Source organism: Camelus dromedarius, chromosome 7 (assembly GCF_036321535.1).
Source record: "Camelus dromedarius isolate mCamDro1 chromosome 7, mCamDro1.pat, whole genome shotgun sequence".
NCBI lineage: Eukaryota > Metazoa > Chordata > Mammalia > Artiodactyla > Camelidae > Camelus > Camelus dromedarius.
The window spans coordinates 69939293-69956792 of record NC_087442.1 but is presented as its reverse complement, the minus strand read 5'-3'; the positions used below and the strand labels follow the sequence as shown (position 1 = coordinate 69956792).

At 35.4% G+C, this 17500-nt stretch overlaps 1 protein-coding gene across 5 annotated transcripts in view; it reads right to left on the bottom strand.

Annotated features, from left to right (window-relative positions):
- Window positions 1-17500, bottom strand: part of PCLO (piccolo presynaptic cytomatrix protein) — a 310859-nt gene that overhangs the window by 76195 nt on the left and 217164 nt on the right. The gene's annotated exons all lie outside the window — the stretch shown is intronic.

Sequence of the window (17500 nt, the reverse complement as noted above, 5' to 3'; positions counted from 1 at the left end):
TTGAAAAATGTTTGAAAGCCAGAAACTGTGTTGACCAGGACATGGGATTAGGGGTCCTTGACGTCAAGGGAGATTCTACTTGCTAGGAAGTTGTTCAGCTTTATCCCCACTCTACGATGCAAGAATATGACTATGTCAGGATGAAAAAGTAAAACTGCTTGTATACACTTTATAACCATGTAATTATTTAAAAAGGAACGCAGGTAAGTGCAACCACTCTGGAGCACAATTCGGCAGAACGTTGTTAAATTAAGCACATGTACATATATCCTCTGACCCAGAAATCTTCTTCATGAATATCTACTTGTGGGGAGGTGGCAGTATCAGGAGAAACGGGCAATGAGAGCGTACGAAATGCTCACGATGGAAACACTTAGCAGAGTTTTAGGAAAGATACCACACCAAGTGTTCACACCAAAGGGTGGCTCCATCCTAAAATCATTTGCCAAGTGAAAACAAGTGAGAAACAGAATCTGATCTTTAGGGCAATGACATTTATGTACATTAAAATGATATTCACACTAATGGACATTATATATTTTACAAATAAATAATAGACATTACATAAATTATAATGGTGGCTCATGGAGGGAAGAATGGAATAGGAAAGGAAAATGAGATGAAAGAAGATGAATGAATCAACAAACAAACAAAAACCACTTGCACACACAGGAGGGGACCTTACAGGAATCAATGGGGCTATTAGGCTGATATGAATTTCATTTTACAGAAAATGGGAGCCTGAATTGCTAAAAAAGACTACAATAAAATACTATAGTTTATTTTACCCAATAATTCTACAATTCTAATAATGCTTTCAAATGTAAGAGAAAGACTGAGAGAGAGAGAGACTGATATTTAGCATTTAGAAATTAAAATTAGTCCATTTTTCAAAAAGGAACATATGAACTATTCTCGGAGAGATAAATATTTTATTTCTCAGAAATGTGTTTTATGAACCAACACTGCTGATCGTTGACTGTTGATACTTTCTCTCTTCCATAATCAAACATGTTCACATTTAGCTTGGTTACTTCCTAGCTGCTGTGACATCCCGCAAGCTGATTAATCCACTGTCCTCGGCTTCCTCAAGGGAGAATATACTCGCTAGGCTAGATCACCGTTTTAGGTGATTTCCACTCTATGATGTGGAAAACACTAAGACTATGACAGAATGAAAAGTGAAACAGCTGCATGTTTACAATTTATGAAAATGCAATCGTTGAGCTGCAGGTGTATATGAAGAAATTAACAAGTATTTTAGAGTTCTGAATTTTCCACGTTGTTTTACATTATTTTCCTTATCGACCACTTTTCTTTCCATATATACTAAAACTTTCAAACACAGGAATCATGTCATCTGTTTTTCCTTTTTCTCCATCCCCTGTATTTTTTCTTACTGCCCTGAGTGGCAACAGTTCAGGAACTTCAGCTGGTCCTGGCTCCCCAGGGTTCCATGGCATTACCCTACCTAGTGATCTTATCCGGGCACTGCTACATTTGATTCTGGATTGGATAACTCAGGGGATGGAACATCCAATCTGCTGCCTGAATCTAAATTTGGTTTAAATATATGCCAAGTGGACAAAGTACATAGTGCTAAAGCCACTTAAATTCAAAGCTGCTTTCAATCTAGAATACCAAACTTTGTTCTATTAAAATACACATTTTCAAAATATGTGATTTGCCACAACTTCCTCTTTTCATAGTATAAAGATAACAGAATTAACCTCAGGAGAATTTTCATGTAAATTTTATAAATGCATATTCTTCCAAATTTCAGTAGTACATATATAGATTTGAGGTAACTTTCTATTTTTTTTTTTTTTTGCTTGTGTTTTACAGTGAGTAAATGCAAGCCTCATGTAAATGAAAAAAATTGTTAAGCACATGTATATGCTGTGAGAATACATTCTATTTCCATCCTTGGGCAGGACTATCGACGAGAGTGATTTAGAGCAATGTTACACAGCTTGGATATATTTTAAAATAGCTCAAAATTAGAGAAGTAAAATGCTTGTATTTGAAACTGTCATTAATTTGGGTTGAGATCTTGAGCATTTCATTTTCCATGTTTCTTCCTTCACTCATACTTTTTATGAACAAGCAACTTAAATCAGCAAAGTACATTAAACTAGTGCAACCACTATGGAAAACAGTGTGGGGGTTCCTCAAAAAGTTAAGATGAGAACTATCATATGATCCAGCTATTCCACTTTAGGGTGGTTATCTGAATAACAAAAAAACACTAATTCAAAGAGATAGATGCACCTGTATGTTCACTGCAGCGTTATTTATAATGGTCGGTATATGGAAACATCCTAAGTATCTGTCAATGGATGAATGGATAAAGAAGATGTGGTATATCTCTGTCTGCATCTATACCCACAATGGAATAGTGCTGAGACATAAAAGTGAAATCCTGCCATTTGCAACAATGTGAATGGACCTTGAAGGTATTACACTAAGTGAAATAAGTCAGAAAGAGAATGACAAATACTGTACGATTTCATTCATATGTGCAAGTAAACACAAAGAACAAACAAAATAAAACCATAGACCAAACAAAACCAACTCACAGATACAGAATATAGATTAGTGGTTACCAGAAAGGAAGGGGGTTGGGGGGCAGGTGGGTGAAAAGGGTGAAGGGGTCAACTGTGTGGTGATGGATGTATTGTACACCTGAAACGTTTTAAAAATCAGCAAAGAAAAAATCAGCAAAGTCTGGCTTGCACATATAAATTCTCGAATGAAATTAATTTACATATTATAAAATATCACATTTTGAATAGAAAAAAAGCTAACAAATATCAACATCTACTGCTGAGCTGTTTGAGCTTACCTATACTTTTTTTTCTAAGTCTGAGTGCACTGAAAGTATTTAGAGTTAAGGACTCCTACACTTACAGATGCAAAACAGATTTCGCTCTGTCCATAAAGAAATCGTAAAGAAAACAGAGGATCACATATTTTGTACTAGTGATGGTCAGTAATAAAAAGGTCATTGAAGGAGGGTTACGTGAGTCAAATGTCTTGTAAAAGCACGTCACAACTATTTTCACAGATTTATAAAGCAAGCCAGATTCTTGTAGATATGCTAGCTACATGTAGTCTTTCATACAATATACTGGAGAAGAGAAACATGAAGTGACATGACTAAGATTACACAGATGAATTATGAAAAACTTCCATACACAAACACACCCCCCACTTGATTATATGAAGTTTCTTTGATTAAAAGGAATAAAATTAGGCCCATTTCACTTGTTTTAATAGCACCAAGAAGAACTTTTCTTTTTCACAAAGTTATTTTGACCACTGTTTTTCATTTTATCTTTACAACGATTCAGTAAAATAGGTAGGGTAAATATAACTACTCCTATTTTTATAGCTCTGAAACTTGTTTTAGAAATCATACTGAGTGGTAGTTCAAAAAGCCAGGTCTCCTGATTTCTCAACTAACTTCAAGAATAAGCGTTTCATTTCTGTTTAAAAGACACATAATATCTAATTATAAAAGTTTGGCTATTTTTATAGCTCACATCTTAGGTTTATGTGTATAATCAATATAAAAAGATGCATTTAATTATGATAAAACTAACCATGAGTCATGAGTTCATGACTATTTAGTGAATGTGTGTCAAACAGAGGACTAGATTCTGGGTCACTCCCACTAATCAGCTATGATTTCTGACATGATTTCCCCCCTCTAAGGGGTGTGAACACCATGAACACATGTTCACAGAAGGGAGACAGGATCGTGGCTCCAATCTTGAGCTGAGAAATGGGAGCTGGAATAGATGAAGATGAATTTGAACAGGTTGGCATAAGTTACGAAAGGCCTGGGAGGTCACACTGAATTTGGGCTTAATTTATTTGACAATATAAGACATGAGAGGAAAGGCTTCCTTTAATCAAATTGTCATTTTAATAAAAGTCTGCAGTTTAGAGAGGGCCTACACCTTTCTTCCCTTCTGTCAGCAGGTTGGTGCCAGCCTCTCTTATGTTTTCTCTTGTACAGACTTCTATTGTTACACTCAGCAAACTTTATTTATTTGTGTAATTGTCTCCACTGCTAGTCTGTGAATTACTACGTCCACAGTACATATGTTTTCTGAATGAATGAATGAAAGCAGAGACAGCCTGGAAGCCGAAGACTGGTAAAGAAGACAGGAATTCAAAACAGCCACCAATGATACATTTTAACGTTTAATATAATTTTCAGAAAATACTGTCATGATGAAAAAAATGGGATTGCTGAGAACTGGTTATTTGAATCAGTCTAATATTTAAATCCACTTTTTCACGATTCATTACTGCAAACTGTCTAAGCACTATAAAATATTGAGAGATTTTATTCATTTTTGTTCCTCCCAAATACTTCAGGTGATATTGGTAGACACATAATTTTCATAACCAGTGATTTTCCATCAGAAACGTTAAAAACTGTGGCTCTTGGTGAGATGCACATTACAAATGACAGGAAAAAAAAATTTTACCTGCCACCTGTAGAACCACACAAATATATATTTAAGTTATATGACTTCTCTTGAAGCAAGGATATTTGTTGTATGAATTGAAATAAGATTTAAGACTTGAATGTTAAACACTCTGTAGTTTTGTTGTATTATATAAGGATTTAAGTTTAAAAAAATGGAGTGCCTTTTGGCCTACTGAATTTAACTACTATGTGTGGGAATAAATAAGCATAGTGTGGTCATTCATTGAGCTGAAACTATATACATGTATTAATATTTATATATATATAATATCATTATCACCTTATCCCCTGTTCCCAGCTTGGTCTGAACAGCCACATTTCATGCCTGGATTATTCTGATAGCTTCCTAACTGCTCTCCTTCATTCTTTACTCCTTCAAACTATTCTCTTTACAGCAGTCAGAGTGATTTTATTTAAACGTCATTCAGCTTGTGTCGGCCCAGTGGCTTCTCATCTGACATTAATAGAAGCTGAAGTCCTTACAATGACCTACAAGATTACTCTCTTACCTCTGTTACTTCTCTGACCGCAGCTCCTGCTCTCCTCTCTCGCGCGTGCTCGTTCTGTGCCAAATACACAGGCCTCCTTCCTGTCTTACTGCTCCTGGCACCACCGGGCACACTCTTGTTCTGAGCCTCTGCCCTCTGCATCCCTCTACCAATAATACCGATAACTCCCGGCTCATTTTTTCCTCTTCTTGGGGGCTTTCCTCAATTTCTGCCTTCTTAGTGAGACCCTCCCTGACCATCTCATCTCCAACTGCAACCCCACCCTCCTATCTGCCATATCCTTGCTCCTTGTTAATTTTTCTCCTTGTAAATTTTTAATATTTAATTTTTAAATATGTTGTTATTTTCTGTCTCACCTACTAAAATGCGTGGTCCACGTCTTCTCCCTTTATATCCCACAGGACCAAGAGTGACCGCTCCACCACTCCACAGTGCATGTACTAACCTACATGCTAGCACTCAGAAAACCCAAGCACCGTATCTGACAGTAACGGGGATCCTGTAAGGACTGGAGAGTAAAAAAAAACAAACTAGCCTAAGAGAAAATAAAAGCAACTTTATTTCTTCCACCACTCTCAGTGTAACTTACTACACCTAAGAAAAATCTCTAATCTGAATTTTTTAGTGCTGATGTGAAAGCCTGCATTCCCATAGAACATTCTTTCTGCATCAGCACTTGTCACTACATTTGGAAAATAGCGGTACTCCATTACTACAAGCAAACACAATAGCTCAATTTCAAAAATTAACAAATCAAATAGAGAAAACCCTAAAAAGATCTGCTTCAGTTCCTGAGCAGTCCTTTGCCCTCAGAAGCTTACAGTCTGTTCTTAGAAACTGTCTGAAAGCCACTTGGAATTCTTTGGGATGGGAGGAGGCATCTCTGTAAGCCCCATTTAGTTATGCACTGGTTCTAACAGAAGCTTGCAGAATCAACCACTGTATTCTGCATTTCTATATTTCTCTTACTGAAACTAGAAGAAAATATACATCATTACAACAGCCACTCAATAATGGGTTTTCTTTCTTTAAAGGTATCTTTCTCCTGGATATTCAGATTTGTTTTATATTTTTATTCATTTAGACCCTGAGTAAACTCTTCCTCCACAGTAAGTATCCTCTATCCACTGCCTTTAGGCTGTAGGAACCTTGAAAGCAACATAGAATTAAATCATTCTACATCATTTTAGGATACCTGTAGAGTGGTTACTGAATAAATGTTCTAATCCTTTGCATTCCTCACTATTTTCAATATTCCTAATATTCTCACTTCTCCTCCTTCACAACAACTTTCTTCCTGAACTCCCTTTTCATCACCTTCATCTTCCTTGTCAGTATATTGCTACTACATACCACTAGATTCTTACAATTCTGCAGTAAGTACCTCAATTTTCTTCCCCCAAAAAGAACCATCTCACGTAACGATGAATTCAAGTATTCTAAGGTCTGAAGCTTGTGTAATTTTAAGAAAAAAGAGAAAATTATGAATACAAAATCAATGCAAGTGGACACTTGTTAAAAGGACAAAAGAAATCACAACAAATGATGAATAGTAAATAGCTGACAAATGCCACAAACATCACATGTGTTTTTTCAACTTCCTGGAGGCTTGTAAGGGGCCTGTACAAGTGAGGAGGAGCCCTGAGACTGAGCTGTCATGATTTATCTATTCTGATCTCATTCCTTCTTTCTCTCCATGTAATTAGTCTCACTTTCCTAATTCTAGTGCTAGTATTTCCATTTTATGTATAACACGTCCACCTTATCATAGCACACATTTTGCTTCCTCTTTCCAAATCTTTGACCCTGTGATTCTTCGCCAGCTTCAATCTCTCCCCTACATCTCTTCAACAGATAGAGTGTCTCACAAGTTTGCATTATACAGGGGTTTGGGGAGGATCCTTTACACTTGATGCTGAAGATCCAGTGAGTCTCTGTGATGTGTCAACAGCCACACACAAAAGGAGCTGATGAGAAAGACTGGTCCACATGCTGGGAGCCAGACACCTGACACCTACTCCACCATTCTGTTCATGAACAAGATATGCTTTCAGTGATTAACAGACCATGAAAGTTACATAAACAGATATTAATTGCATGCATGTCCGTAGACTTTAATCAGACATAAGATTAACAAACTGTTGAAAAGAAGAAAAACTGAGAAATCTTTTTAAAAGATTAGTTAAAAGTATGGTTTTACAGTTAGGAGGTAATCTACTTACATGAGACACAGTTTAACCACTTCAGGCATTAAATTAAAAAAACATTTTTTCAGGCCTGTACCTACAATGATATTCCACTTAGCAGATACCTTTAGCAGATCAGCGCTCCCTTACAGGAAGCCTAAACTTCGTAAGATTAATTTGTCATCTATGAAATTTAATTTCGTCTATCCTTAACAAAATAGCTTCTGTAGCTAGCATAGTTCTTTAGAGTTAACTAAGCACAAAAAAATGCATCAGCTTCTTTCAGACTCACAGTTAACCTCCTTAAACCTCTTTAAAGAAACTTCAACTTGTACAGATGAGATAAAAGGAGACAGAGAACATAAGCAACTTGCCTAAAGTCATGAAGATGCCATTAACTCTAGTCTTCTGACTTCAAGTTTCTGCTCTTCCCATTAGGAATACTCTAAATCCCTGCAGTTCAGAGCTCAGACCTGACCATGGCCAGTTATCCTACATGTGTACAGATACAGGAAACACAGAGTTCAAGCTTAAATAGCAAATACTCTTCTTACCACCAAATATCTCCAAAGTAAGTACCATCTTTTCACTACTTATGTGAAACACTATGCTAAACACTATAGTAAATGTTTCTGATACATTATTTCTAAATCTGTTAACAATTTTGCAGCCACTATTATTATCTCAGTTTCCCAACGGAGAATAACAAGGTACTAAAAGTTATCCAGGCAATAAGTACCAGAGCTCAATCTAAATCCTGATGTGCCTGACTCCAAAATCATTCTCTTTATATATTGAAGATGCTTAAGTATTGGATGTTTGAAGATTTGGTATAACTATTAAAGAGAGAGTTCAACATCCTTGCTTCCAAAATAACCAGTCCGAGATCACACACACAAACACACACACACACACACACACACACACACACAAAACGTAGCCTATTATGGCATGCTGATTAGACAAATTCAGAAATTTAGAAATAGAAACAACTGTTCATCATGAAGCAGTGTCACATGAACATACACATATATTTCAAGGTATACCACTTCTAGTGATAAGAGCAATCAAATTAGGATAGGATAGAGTATTATACATACTAAAAGTGTGTAAAACAGGGCAATTATTTATTTTCTTGATGTCTCTATCAGAAATACTGGGACTCAAACATAAGTTCCTCTGATTAATTTCAAAATAAATGGCTAAAGAAGAGGAATATCATTCTTTGTCTTGGCAATATAGCTAATGAAATATCCAGAGAAGGAAAAGTATGATTTCACTGTATTTTAACAATAATATATCACAACCTACCAGGCCATGGACCCACCATTTATGTATTTTTCTTCCCAGAAGATAGTTCCTAAATATTTATTAGAAAATCTTTATATCAACAGGAAACGTGATCGTCTGCCATGTGTATGTGACACACTGTCTTGTAGGAATTTTGGGAACTCTCATGCTAATGACCAATCTGTATGTGGTAATCCCCCTGGAACAAGAACAAGGAAGCTCACTCATCTTGGTCTCCAACCTTGACTCCTGTGCCATCTGTAACATATGCCAAAAAAGCATAAGAAGAGACTTTCTTGCCTTGGAACATTCTCCTTTAAGTCGCACAGGAGTGTGTCCTCTAGTGATGCTACTGGAATGAGCTCTTTCATGACAGGGAATTCCAGAGGCCAACTGCTAAAATCCAAACCACCACTGCAAAAACAGCTAACCTTACCTCCATTCCAATCTCTGATTCTCAACCATAAATCCAACAACATTTTCTTGCCAGAAACCCTGTCAATTCATCTTTAACAAGAGCTAGTGATTATCCTTCTAAATGCTTTGTATGGTTATTATCAGAAAAACTGAAAAGATTTTGTTCTAGGGTGTTGCCATGCTCTTAGTGCTGGCAACTTACTTTTTATAGGCAAAGTGGGTCAAGTATGAAAAATGCCCAAACTCTATAAACTGAAAATAGAGAAAAGGTCTTTGAGAATTTTATTTTGTTTAATTCACGTACTGTTTTACTCATAAATTTATCTAACATTAAAAAAAAAAGAAGAGCTAGCTAGCTGGGTCAATACCGCCTGTGTGGAAACAAGTAGAAACTAAGAATTGGGAAATACCCACGAATTAGAATTTATGCCACAGGCACATTTCCTTGAACAACAGAAAATGGAAGAACTAAGATAAACTCGTTTTTTTTAAATAATAGGCCTAATCTAATGGCCTGGGAGAAGCTAATTTTCCCTACAGCTTTGGCTAAATCCACAAGCAAACACTGGATATCACTGGTTTTAACTTTTTGCTCTCCTATTCTATGTACCTATGGATTCATTAAGAAGTTTCTTGAAGCTACATTCAGATCTTAACACTATACTCCTAACTTAGCTCCAAACAGCTTTCCAAAATTTTTCCAAATTTGATTTTATTATCAATAATAAACACACAAGTTACCTTCAAGATACTTTATTAATTTTCAGTTGGAAAATCTATCAATATAAATGAATAACTTTGGTTCAACGGCTAAAAGGTATTTCTTCTTATGGATTCATTGTACTCTTATGAAAATTGTTGAAATTTGAAAAGTATACTGCAGGTAATATAGTTCACAATTATGGTGCTGTGATATACAATACCTGAGGAAAAGTAATTTGAAGAATAAGTTCAAGAAAGTGATTACACTGAGCTGAGAACCAATGATATGCACATAAAGGATTAGATTTGGCCCCTTGTATTTCCTAAACAAACTTATATTTTAGTTATGTTTTCTATTCTTCCTTTTCTGGAGATATTATATTATTATAAGTTAATATAAAATAATATAAACTTGTTAATAAGTTTAACAATTGCCATGTGTTAATTTTTTTTTTAATGTCCTAACTTACTGTATGATAGTGATTCGGAATACAATGATTAACTCTCTCAGAACAAAGGTCCAACACTGTGAACCCACTGAAGACTCAAATAGATAGACTCAATATAAAAGATATTTTTTCCAAATTAATCTATGCCTTCAATAAAATCACTATCAAATTTCAACAGAGATTTTCCCGAAAATTGACAAGCCAGTTCTAGAATGTACATGCAAGATCAACAGTCAAGAATTCTCCCAAAAGGGTTTTGAAGAAGAGCAGTATGGCAGATTACCTACCATATGTCAGGACTTAAAGATATCATAATTAAAACAGTGTGACAATGATGTAGGGACAGACAATTAGACTAGCAGGCTAAACAAAGATCTCATAAAAGACCCACACATGTATAAAAAAAAATCAATATATGACAGATGGGGCTTTACAGATCAGTGGGTATAATGATATACTATTCAATGAATGGTGCACAGGCAACTGATTATCCATATTGATGGGAAAAAAACCTAAAATTTCTACTCAGCCCATAGATGGAGTAAGAACAACTTTGTGGGAGCCCATGAGTGGGCTAACAAATTGTAACAGATCCCAGCCACTTATCTCCTTAAAGAAGATGTGCTTAGTAACTGCCTTGAGGTTTTAGCAATGACCCAGGCTCCCGGCTATAATCGCTGGGTGAGCCTGCTGTTAGTCTTCTATCCCCAAAACAGCCTTGGGCTGGAATGGTAAACAACTTATAAAAAGCTGCAGACTCAGAGGTGAGAACGCTGGTTAGCCAATGACGGGTAAGGGGGCAACCTAAGACAGGCACAACCGCCTGAGTCCAAGTTGTTAAGCAGCTGATTCTCATACGTTCCGCCCTGATAAGCTGAAAGGCTCAACGCAACATGATTCACCAAAAAGGGTCTTCTGACCTTGAGCCAAACACCAACAATAAACAAAGCCTTTGAACTCACTGTGATCCCACCCAGTCCTTCCCTAGATTCCTGCATTCCTCCTTTGACTGTACTCAATAAATATGGGAGATTTGAGAGGCTCCTGGAGTTGGCTCCCTACTCCCTCTGGCTCTCTTGACTTATTTCCAGTCTTGAGTAATTCATTCCGTCTCGGTCGGACTTCTGCTGGCCAGAACCCAAAACTGGTGATGAACCCACACAACTTAATTCTACATCTATAAGGACATTGTATAAAGAGTAAGATTTTACAACATTTAGAAGAAAATATAGGCTAATATTTTAAGACTCAGGGCAAGAAAAACTTCCTGCACAATACAGAATATTCATAAAACTTAACAGAAACAAAATGATAAGCTGATTATGTTAAAATTACAACTTTTGGGGAAAAAAAAAGACACTAAAAATACAAGCCACATACTTGGAGAAGGTATTGACAGCCTACATACTAGTCAAACTATTATATCCATAATATATATAGATTCCCTAAAATTCAATTTAAAATACATAAACAATCCAACTAAAGAATAAGCAAAAGAACAGGAAATCACAGATGAGAAAAACCCAAGAGCTAACACGATAAACAAAATATCATCATGCTTAACATTACCGAAGGTAAGGTAAATGAAGACAACAAGGGGATATTACTTCATGTTATATTTGAAAAAAAAATGCAGAGAAAGCAGAACAAGGACATAAAGGAACAAGAACACTGATTGACTACTGGTGCACGTAAAAACAGGATAACACTTTGGAGAGCAATCTGGAAAAATCAACCACTGCTGAAGAAACCACACGACATTCTCCGACATTATTTAACAAGACAGTCATTATATACCAGAAATTAAACTTGTAGAAGAAACTCTTGCACATGTGCATGAGACTACTTAAAAAACTCATTATAGCACTGTTTGAAATAGTAAAAAAAAAAAAGACAAAACTCATAAATAGACTAAATAAGCAGAGAATATTTAAAGTAAACTCCAGTAGAGACAAACAATAATGTAATCCTTCCCTGTAGTTAAAATAAATAAATAGAACTACATGTCTTACTTTGGACGAATCTCATAAACTCGGTGACTAAAAAAAGTGGCAAAAACACAGTACAGTAAGATACCATTTTCATAAAATTTCATAAACAAGCAAAATGAGTCCTTACATAGTTTATGAATACTACACAAAACTGCGAAGAAAAGCAAATGAAGGCGCAACCTCCAGTTACGTCTGGTGGTTTGTCCCGGCGCAGTAAGGGAGGTCTGCGAGAGGAGAGGGGACTACAGGAGGCTTTAATTGATTTATAGGTATTTAACGCTCCTAAAAATATGAAACACAGGCAAAATGGTAAGAATTAAAGCAATATGGTAAGTCCGTGGTTGTTTGCTGTATTATTCTCCACAGTTTTTTAGGACACTCAAACATTTGTAATGAAAATTACAGGTCAGTGCCTGATTAAGTGTTAAGCTGCACACATTAAGTTGCAAATGCTGAGAAACTGCCCCTGCCCTGCTCCCAACAGGGAAGGCAGAACAGATGATGTGGGCTGAGCTGGGCATCTCAACAGATGAGGAATCTTATAAGGCAAACTTAAAAAAAAAAAAAAAAAGAAATTTGTATTTATTTATAGGCGTAATGATTTATGTACTGATAACAAAGAAGCACCAATAGGATTTAAGGCAAACCTCTTAAAGCAATTTTCCCGGCTGTGGAGGGGGTTCAGACTAGGGAAAATCACGTCCACTTTCAGTGAATTAAGAAGACATCAAATCCTGACTTTCTGTGGTTACCATGTAATGGAGACATTGAACTACTGAGTTGCTTCAGTAAAAACTTCCAAGATTGAGAGCAAAACCCACTCACCATTTAAGTGTGAATGAATCAGAAAGAGATGTGCCAGGCAGCAAACACTTCACATAGTACTTGCTATTTTGAGTTGAGATTTTTAACTTCTAATTTAAGACTTATCTGTTTTGGGCCCTCGCCGGCTATCAACCACAGAGCCAACACAATGATTGGGAGATTCTGGGCTGAAGAAGACTCGCCAGTGGGAAAAATTCCCTTCTCACACTCTGTCACTGCATAGGGAGCAGGTGCTGCATTTCCAGACAGAGGAAGTTTTTCTCTGTCGGGAATAATTCAATCCCCACCCCTACTCTAGAGATCTTAATTTAAATCCAAAGCAAAGAAAAACTGATAGAAAAAAAAAAAAAGGAAGAAGTTTTATCAATTCATGAGCACTGAAGCTCACAGCTGTAAGAACATGTGCCCAGAGGAAATAGTTTATTGTGCACATCTTTTCTGAAGAGATAATCAGAAGTCATATTACCACATATCCATGCTGCCTTAAGTGCACATGGTCCTTTACAAATAACAGAGTGTATCATCTTATCTTGTATCGTTTTACTTGCTTCACACAACCTCCAGAGGAGTGGTATCTTAACGAGTACCAACTTTTGTAATTGAAAGGAATTCTTTATCACTCATTTCCACATATATTGCTTGACATTAGGCGCTTGTGTTGAGCACTGAATTTGCAGGAAAAAAAAAAAAAAGAACTCGGTGTCAAGGGACACAAGAGATATAGGCACAAATGGTATGGAACACAAACACCTGAACCTGGTCTTTATCAGATAAAAAAAAAATAAACAAAATCTATGTTTTTAATGAGATTTTGACAGTTGTAATATAGACTCCCCAAACTGGGGACGGTTGGAACTTTGATCTGAGAAGACTATAAGGGAAGCATCTAATTTTGAGACTATTAATTAAAGCACTGATCATACTGAACTTTGTATTGATATTTAACATAAATAAGGTTTACAATCATTTATCTACGGATAGAGATCTAAAATGGAAGCGGCAAATTGTAAATACATATTCAAAGCCCATGAGTGTACTTTTAGATGCTCAAATTAGTTCAAAGAGAAGTAACAATATCAAAGACCAAAATGAGAAAATATTATACACTATTTAAAACCCCAATACTGTAGAGCACTTCACAGCTCCGACATTGTTGGTCTAAAATTGTTACCATTTTAATCTTAAAGCAAATAGCAAGAAAGGGCACTCTAGAAACTTAATTAGATTTGTAATTTAATCCCCAAGATCTTTTGTCTTCATTTTCTGAACAGAACAAAGATTGATCTTATGCATTAAAAAGAACAACAGATAGCAAAAGATCATTCTTTGTTCAGTATTTGTTTAAAGTTATTTAATAAATGTTCCTGGGAAATAAATGTTAAGATTTTGAAGATCAGAATTCCTCAAGTACCTGATTGCCTGAGTTCTTTCAGAAAACCACTGTAGATTGTTATATAAGTAAAAGACTGGTTCAGAAAATTTTGATTAATGGAACACTCTCTAACTGCTTTTTTCATTTTAGGGGGTGGCACATAAGCTAATAATAGGAGTGTTTTAAAATGAATTTCTTGAATATAGCCTAATGATTTTGCAAAAGAAATTATCACTAATTCTCAGCATTCTGCAGCATAAAATTCTCTCATATTATTTAAAAAGATATACAACTTTGTCCAGAAAGATTTTTCAAAAACGGCTGAACAAAAGTATTTTTTCAAACTAATAACCAGAGTAGGGATTCAGAAAGTATACCAGTGACATTTTTTTTCTCCTCCATTTAATGTTAGTTACATAAATGAGTACTTTCAGAACAGCACTTGGCTTATGAACATCAAAAACCTACATCATTGATCAACATGTTTTAAATGCATAAATTCAGAGAATAAAACTGGAGGAACTTTGAAAATACTCTTACTCTCCCCAAAACCAAAACAGATAGAGTCCATGCCATTGAAAACTGCAAGAGTGTTAACATCTCAGATCATGATGAGCCTGAAAGGCTTATTACAGTAAAAATGACCAAATTTGGAAAATACAGGAGACTCAGACAAACTGTTTGTGAACAACAGCTTTGTAGTTTGGAGTGGTAAAAAGTACAGTCTAAGAATTCTCTGGTCAACCCAATGCCACTCACGTTTTAAATCACCTGGAAGAGAATAATGAATCATAAAGGCTTAGTCTGTGTACTTTTGTATTCAGAAAGGTAGAAAGAGATCCATATACCTGGAGAGATCAAATCCATTCCTATGTCTATCTGGAATTCATTACACAAATGGAGAAATTAAACTACATAAACACAAACATGTATTTCATCTTTCTCTCTACTTCTCTCTCTCTCTCTCTATCTATACAGTTATGTATAACTTTTCCTTAGGAAAAAGTTAAATTCAAACTATGGGAAATCAATCAATTTTATTCCTTTCAATAAACTTATTTTTTAAAAAATCAACATTTATAAGCACAATTTTGAAAATTAAGAAAAGAAACCCAAACTCCAGTGATAGACAACTGGTATTATAGTGATACTTCACATCAGGCATAAAAATCAGGATTATGTTTCAGCCAATCTACTGCTTTGAAATTTTTCGATCATCTTTAAAGCTTGAGGCTGAGTTCCATATGGTTATCAGGTGTGGACGAAAAACACGATTATAGACAAAACAAAACTATAATAAATATAAACATATAATAAAGCCAAAAAGTATACTGGTCTAAACAAAGTGAGTCCTTGTGGATACTCATTTGGACTAACAGCCTTCTGGTCAGTTCATCTTTCAACATAAAAAGGATAAACATTTATCCTTCTAGCCTGGTGGCATAGAACAGGGGTATATAGCCTTGGGGATGGGAGAAAATAAATGATTTTTTATGTCAAAATTACTCCTCAAAATATTTAATGTTTCAAAAACAGGATCTAAATATTGACAGTTGCAGACAGCATGGTGAGTCTGACAGAATACTACCATGAGTTTTGTTAAAGATTTACATTGTAAGAGGAAGTAAAGCAAAGCTGGAAATCATAAATAAAAAGTAATGGGTGTGGGTTATGCAATAGCTGGACTCTGATCAGAGGATCTATATGCAGAGAAAGGCCAGGCCTGGTGCTATGGCTAAACATTATTAATATAATACAAATAAAATCTTAAGTCATATGTACACAGTTTTCAATGATTTCCCACTTAAACCAATTAAACCAACTGTAAAACTACTAGTTCCACAAAAGATCAGGGCTTTAGTGGCAGTCTCTGAGTTTATAAAATCACAGACATAATTTTACGTTCATTTCAGTTTTCTTTCTTTCATGAGTTTGCAGTGTATCTATTTTTACTTTAGGTTATGAACTTAAAAATGGCCACATCAGCTACCAACTGCAAAGAGCATCACTTCATCACAGTGCTTCACTAAAATTGTGCTTACAATCACCCCAATTTGAAGCAATCGCTGATTTCCACGGTGTGCAGACAGAAGGGTATGAAGATCTATCTTTAAATTATTCAACTATCTTTGTCAAACTAAATTAGGCCCAGTTATTGTTGCATATTTTATTTAAAAATAAATACAGCATATTCATTTCTTTCTGGAGTATGCTACCTGAAAGCAATCATATCACTCCCATCCTTCCAAATGGGTCTCAATTCCTGTATCTTAACTAGACTGCAATATCAAAAGAGTAGTATTAGGCATGACAGGATCATAGTCACAGAAAATTCAGACAGACCAAGTGTTTGCTCATAATTGTTATATCTTGATACATACAGTCTTCCCCTTAGCTATCTGGAAAGCTCTCCCAATTTTCCTTGTTGTATGAATACCATTAGAATATTTTTAATAACATGCTTTCAGTTATATAGTTGGTGATGCCCTGGTAAACTGGAATTCTGAAAATCAGCAAGCAAATAAATGAACAAAAAGGGCCTGATTTATAGCATTTGCCTATTTTCATACTCTAAACACTCTCACCATGATCAGTTCCAGCTACATGATGGCACTGCATGTAAAGCTGGGAAGAGATGTGCAAAGCATCTCTTAGTGAGTTAGTTAAGCTGGTTCCAACAGAACTGTGATGAATAAATATTGTGTTTATTCTAGTAGTCTATGAAAATATTCAGAGACTTTTTTGGTAGGTTCCAATATATTAAATTTAAGACAATGACAGTGAATTTCATAATTTTAACATAATTAAGTTTTAAACAATAACAGGCAACATTTCACTAAAATATGAAATGACAGAAAAACAGTTTCTAAATAAGCATTTAATTTACAGTAAAAATAGAAGGACAGGGTGAGGCTGCTTTATGATAAAAAAATGTTCATTATAAACAGTATCACTGAAAACTTTTAAACTATTATCTGTGTTAGGGTTTGGAAAATGCAAATGATCACATCATCTAATTAATGTGAAAATTATCCTTGTGTATCTTGAGAATCAAGCTGTGACATTTTACTGAAAGAAATTGATGAAATATATGTTCTATGGCCCATTAGATATGCCTGCAAAGTTCATTATTTTCAAATGCTTATGATGTAATGAGGTGAACAGCGTCTAGACAGTACTTAGCACAGGAGTTGGCGATTTTTTTCTAAAGAGTCAGAGAGTATGTATTTTAGGCTTTGTAGACCATACAGTCTC